Here is a 6,033-nt window from a genome sequence, read left to right on the forward strand (position 1 = left end):
TGGGAGGGAGGGTTAGTGTTGGGAGGCAGGGTTAGTGATGGGAGGCAGGGTTAGTGTTGGGAGGCAGGGTTAGTGTTGGGGGGCAGGGTTAGTGTTGGGAGGCAGGGTTAGTGGTGGGAGGCAGGTTTAGTGTTGGGAGGCAGGGTTAGTGTTGGGAGGCAGGGTTAGTGATGGGAGGCAGGGTTAGTGTTGGTTAGTGATGAGAGACAGGGTTAGTGATGGGAGGCAGGGTTAGTGTTGGTTAGTGTTGGGGGGCAGGGTTAGTGTTGGGAGGCAGGGTTAGTGTTGGGAGGCAGGGTTAGTGTTGGGAGGCAGGGTTAGTGATGGGAGGCAGGGTTAGTGTTGGTTAGTGATGAGAGGCAGGGTTAGTGTTGGGAGGCAGGGTTAGTGTTGGTTAGTGTTGGGGGGCAGGGTTAGTGTTGGGGGGCAGGGTTAGTGTTGGGGGACAGGGTTAGTGATGGGAGGCAGGGTTAGTGTTGGGGGACAGGGTTAGTGATGGGAGGCAGGGTTAGTGTTGGGAGGCAGGGTTAGTGTTGGGGGGCAGGGTTAGTGTTGGGAGGCAGGGTTAGTGGTGGGAGGCAGGGTTAGTGTTGGGAGGCAGGGCTAGTGTTGGGAGGCAGGGTTAGTGTTGGGGGGCAGGGTTAGTGATGGGAGGCAGGGTTAGTGTTGGGAGGCAGGGTTAGTGTTGGTTAGTGATGGGAGGCAGGGTTAGTGTTGGTTAGTGATGGGAGGCAGGGTTAGTGTTGGGAGGCAGGGTTAGTGATGGGAGGCAGGGTTAGTGTTGGGAGGCAGGGTTAGTGTTGGGGGGCAGGGTTAGTGTTGGGAGGCAGGGTTAGTGGTGGGAGGCAGGTTTAGTGTTGGGAGGCAGGGTTAGTGTTGGGAGGCAGGGTTAGTGATGGGAGGCAGGGTTAGTGTTGGTTAGTGATGAGAGGCAGGGTTAGTGATGGGAGGCAGGGTTAGTGTTGGTTAGTGTTGGGGGGCAGGGTTAGTGATGGGAGGCAGGGTTAGTGTTGGGAGGCAGGGTTAGTGTTGGGAGGCAGGGTTAGTGATGGGAGGCAGGGTTAGTGTTGGTTAGTGATGAGAGGCAGGGTTAGTGTTGGGAGGCAGGGTTAGTGTTGGTTAGTGTTGGGGGGCAGGGTTAGTGTTGGGGGGCAGGGTTAGTGTTGGGGGACAGGGTTAGTGATGGGAGGCAGGGTTAGTGTTGGGGGACAGGGTTAGTGATGGGAGGCAGGGTTAGTGTTGGGAGGCAGGGTTAGTGTTGGTTAGTGTTGGGGGGCAGGGTTAGTGTTGGGAGGCAGGGTTAGTGTTGGGAGGCAGGGTTAGTGTTGGGAGGCAGGGTTAGTGTTGGGGGACAGGGTTAGTGATGGGAGGCAGGGTTAGTGTTGGTTAGTGATGGGGGGCAGGGTTAGTGTTGGGAGGCAGGGTTAGTGTTGGTTAGTGTTGGGGGGCAGGGTTAGTGTTGGGAGGCAGGGTTAGTGTTGGGAGGCAGGGTTAGTGTTGGGAGACAGGGTTAGTGTTGGGAGACAGGGTTAGTGTTGGGAGGCAGGGTTAGTGTTGGGAGGCAGGGTTAGTGTTGGGAGGCAGGGTTAGTGTTGGGAGGCAGGGTTAGTGTTGGGAGGCAGGGTTAGTGTTGGGAGACAGGGTTAGTGTTGGGAGGCAGGGTTAGTGTTGTGGGGCAGGGTTAGTGTTGGGAGGCAGGATTAGTGTTGGGGGGCAGGGTTAGTGTTGGGAGGCAGGGTTAGTGATGGGAGGCAGGGTTAGTGTTGGGAGGCAGGGTTAGTGTTGGGAGGCAGGGTTAGTGTTGGGAGACAGGGTTAGTGTTGGGAGGCAGGGTTAGTGTTGGGAGGCAGGGTTAGTGTTGGGAGGCAGGGTTAGTGTTGGGGGACAGGGTTAGTGATGGGAGGCAGGGTTAGTGTTGGTTAGTGATGGGGGGCAGGGTTAGTGTTGGGAGGCAGGGTTAGTGTTGGTTAGTGTTGGGGGGCAGGGTTAGTGTTGGGAGGCAGGGTTAGTGTTGGGAGGCAGGGTTAGTGATGGGATGCAGGTTTAGTGATGGGAGGTAGGGTTAGTGATGGGAGGCAGGGTTAGTGTTGGGAGGCAGGGTTAGTGTTGGGGGGCAGGGTTAGTGTTGGGAGGCAGGGTTAGTGTTGGGAGGCAGGGTTAGTGTTGGGAGACAGGGTTAGTGTTGGGAGACAGGGTTAGTGTTGGGAGGCAGGGTTAGTGTTGGGAGGCAGGGTTAGTGTTGGGAGGCAGGGTTAGTGTTGGGAGGCAGGGTTAGTGTTGGGTTGCAGGGTTAGTGTTGTGAGGCAGGGTTAGTGTTGAGGGGCAGGGTTATTGTTGGGGGGCAGGGTTAGTGTTGGGAGGCAGAGTTAGTGTTGGGGGGCAGGGTTAGTGTTGGGAGGCAGGATTAGTGTTGGGAGGCAGGGTTAGTGTTGGGAGGCAGGGTTAGTGTTGGGGGGCAGGGTTAGTGTTGGGAGGCAGGGTTAGTGATGGGAGGCAGGGTTAGTGTTGGGAGGCAGGGTTAGTGTTGGGAGGCAGGGTTAGTGTTGGGAGGCAGGGTTAGTGTTGGGAGGCAGGGTTACTGTTGGGGGGCAGGGTTAGTGTTGGGGGGCAGGGTTAGTGTTGGGAGGCAGGGTTAGTGTTGGGAGGCAGGGTTAGTGTTGGGTTGCAGGGTTAGTGTTGGGAGGCAGGGTTAGTGTTGGGGGACAGGGTTAGTGTTGGGAGGCAGGGTTAGTGTTGAGAGGCAGGGTTAGTGTTGGGAGGCAGGGTTAGTGTTGGGAGGCAGGGTTAGTGTTGGGAGGCAGGGTTAGTGTTGGGAGGCAGGGTTAGTGTTGGGGGGCAGGGTTAGTGTTGGTTAGTGATGGGAGGCAGGGTTAGTGTTGGGAGGCAGGGTTAGTGTTCGTTAGTGTTGGGAGGCAGGGTTAGTGTTGGGGGGCAGGGTTAGTGTTGGTTAGTGTTGGGAGGCAGGGTTAGTGTTGGGAGGCAGGGTTAGTGTTGGTTAGTGAATGGAGGCAGGGTTAGTGATGGGGGGCAGGGTTAGTGTTGGTTGGTGATGGGAGGCAGGGTTAGTGTTGGTTAGTGATGGGAGGCAGGGTTAGTGTTGGTTAGTGATGGGAGGCAGGGTTAGTGTTGGGAGGCAGGGTTAGTGATGGGAGGCAGGGTTAGTGTTGGGGGACAGGGTTAGTGTTGGGAGGCAGGGTTAGTGTTGGTTAGTGATGGGAGGCAGGGTTAGTGTTGGGAGGCAGGGTTAGTGTTGGTTAGTGATGGGAGGCAGGGTTAGTGTTGGGAGGCAGGGTTAGTGATGGGAGGCAGGGTTAGTGGTGGGAGGCAGGGTTAGTGTTGGGAGGCAGGGTTAGTGATGGGAGGCAGGGTTAGTGTTGGGAGGCAGGGTTAGTGTTGGGGGGCAGGGTTAGTGTTGGGAGGCAGGGTTAGTGATGGGAGGCAGGGTTAGTGATGGGAGGCAGGGTTAGTGATGGGAGGCAGGGTTAGTGTTGGGAGGCAGGGTTAGTGATAGGAGGCAGGGTTAGTGTTGGGAGGCAGGGTTAGTGTTGGGGGGCAGGGTTAGTGTTGGGAGGCAGGGTTAGTGTTGGGAGGCAGGGTTAGTGTTGGGAGGCAGGGTTAGTGTTGGGAGGCAGGGTTAGTGTTGGGAGGCAGGGTTAGTGATGGGAGGCAGGGTTAGTGTTGGGAGGCAGGGTTAGTGTTGGGGGGCAGGGTTAGTGTTGGGAGGCAGGGTTAGTGTTGGGAGGCAGGGTTAGTGTTGGGGGGCAGGGTTAGTGTTGGGAGGCAGGGTTAGTGTTGGGGGGCAGGGTTAGTGATGGGAGTCAGGGTTAGTGTTGGGAGGCAGGGTTAGTGTTGGGGGGCAGGGTTAGTGTTGGGAGGCAGGGTTAGTGTTGGGGGGCAGGGTTAGTGTTGGGAGGCAGGGTTAGTGTTGGGAGGCAGGGTTAGTGTTGGGGGGCAGGGTTAGTGTTGGGAGGCAGGGTTAGTGTTGGGAGGCAGGGTTAGTGATGGGAGGCAGGGTTAGTGATGGGAGGCAGGGTTAGTGTTGGGAGGCAGGGTTAGTGTTGGGAGGCAGGGTTAGTGTTGGGAGGCAAGGTTAGTGTTGGGAGGCAGGGTTAGTGTTGGGGGGCAGGGTTAGTGATGGTTAGTGATGGGAGGCAGGGTTAGTGTTGGGAGGCAGGGTTAGTGTTGGGAGGCAGGGTTAGTGTTGGGAGGCAAGGTTAGTGTTGGGAGGCAGGGTTAGTGTTGGGAGGCAGGGTTAGTGTTGGGAGGCAGGGTTAGTGTTGGGAGGCAGGGTTAGTGTTGGGGGGCAGGGTTAGTGTTGGGGGGCAGGGTTAGTGATGGGAGGCAGGGTTAGTGATGGGAGGCAGGGTTAGTGTTGGGAGGCAGGGTTAGTGTTGGGAGGCAGGGTTAGTGTTGGGGGGCAGGGTTAGTGTTGGGAGGCAGGGTTAGTGTTGGGAGGCAGGGTTAGTGTTGGGAAGCAGGGTTAGTGTTGGGAGGCAGGGTTAGTGTTGGGAGGCAGGGTTAGTGTTGGGAGGCAGGGTTAGTGATGGGAGGCAGGGTTAGTGTTGGGAGGCAGGGTTAGTGTTGGGAGGCAGGGTTAGTGTTGGGAGGCAGGGTTAGTGTTGGGAGGCAGGGTTAGTGTTGGGGGGCAGGGTTAGTGTTGGGAGGCAGGGTTAGTGTTGGGAGGCAGGGTTAGTGTTGGGAGGCAGGGTTAGTGTTGGGGGGCAGGGTTAGTGTTAGGGGGCAGGGTTAGTGATGGGAGGCAGGGTTAGTGTTGGGAGTTAGGGTTAGTGTTGGGGCGCAGGGTTAGTGTTGGGGGGCAGGGTTAGTGTTGGGAGGCAGGGTTAGTGTTGGGAGGCAGGGTTAGTGTTGGTTAGTGTTGGGAGGCAGGGTTAGTGTTGGGAGGCAGGGTTAGTGTTGGGAGGCAGGGTTAGTGTTGGGGGGCAGGGTTAGTGTTGGGAGGCAGGGTTAGTGTTGGGAGGCAGGGTTAGTGTTGGGGGGCAGGGTTAGTGTTGGGAGGCAGGGTTAGTGTTGGGGGGCAGGGTTAGTGTTGGGAGGCAGGGTTAGTGTTGGGGGACAGGGTTAGTGTTGGGAGGCAGGGTTAGTGTTGGTTAGTGTTGGGAGGCAGGGTTAGTGTTGGTGGGCAGGGTTAGTGTTGGGGGGCAGGGTTAGTGTTGGTTAGTGTTGGGAGGCAGGGTTAGTGTTGGGAGGCAGGGTTAGTGTTGGGGGGCAGGGTTAGTGTTGGGAGGCAGGGTTAGTGTTGGGAGGCAGGGTTAGTGTTGGGAGGCAGGGTTAGTGTTGGGAGGCAGGGTTAGTGTTGGGAGGCAGGGTTAGTGTTGGGAGGCAGGGTTAGTGTTGGGAGGCAGGGTTAGTGTTGGGGGGCAGGGTTAGTGTTGGGGGGCAGGGTTAGGGTTGGGAGGCAGGGTTAGTGTTGGGAGGCAGGGTTAGTGTTGGGGGGCAGGGTTAGTGTTGGGAGGCAGGGTTAGTGTTGGGAGGCAGGGTTAGTGTTGGGAGGCAGGGTTAGTGATGGGGGACAGGGTTAGTGTTGGGGGCAGGGTTAGTGTTGGGAGGCAGGGTTAGTGTTGGGGGACAGGGTTAGTGTTGGGAGGCAGGGTTAGTGTTGGTTAGTGTTGGGAGGCAGGGTTAGTGTTGGGGGGCAGGGTTAGTGTTGGGGGGCAGGGTTAGTGTTAGTTAGTGTTGGGAGGCAGGGTTAGTGTTGGGAGGCAGGGTTAGTGTTGGGGGGCAGGGTTAGTGTTGGGAGGCAGGGTTAGTGTTGGGAGGCAGGGTTAGTGTTGGGAGGCAGGGTTAGTGTTGGGAGGCAGGGTTAGTGTTGGGGGGCAGGGTTAGTGTTGGGGGGCAGGGTTAGTGATGGGAGGCAGGGTTAGTGTTGGGAGGCAGGGTTAGTGTTGGGAGGCAGGGTTAGTGTTGGGAGGCAGGGTTAATAATGGGAGGCAGGGTTAGTGTTGGGGGGCAGGGTTAGTGTTGGGAGGACAGGGTTAGTGTTGGGGGGCAGGGTTAGTGTTGGGGGGCAGGGTT

This window comes from Salvelinus fontinalis, chromosome 20 (genome assembly GCF_029448725.1).
Source record: "Salvelinus fontinalis isolate EN_2023a chromosome 20, ASM2944872v1, whole genome shotgun sequence".
Taxonomy (NCBI): Eukaryota; Metazoa; Chordata; class Actinopteri; order Salmoniformes; family Salmonidae; genus Salvelinus; species Salvelinus fontinalis.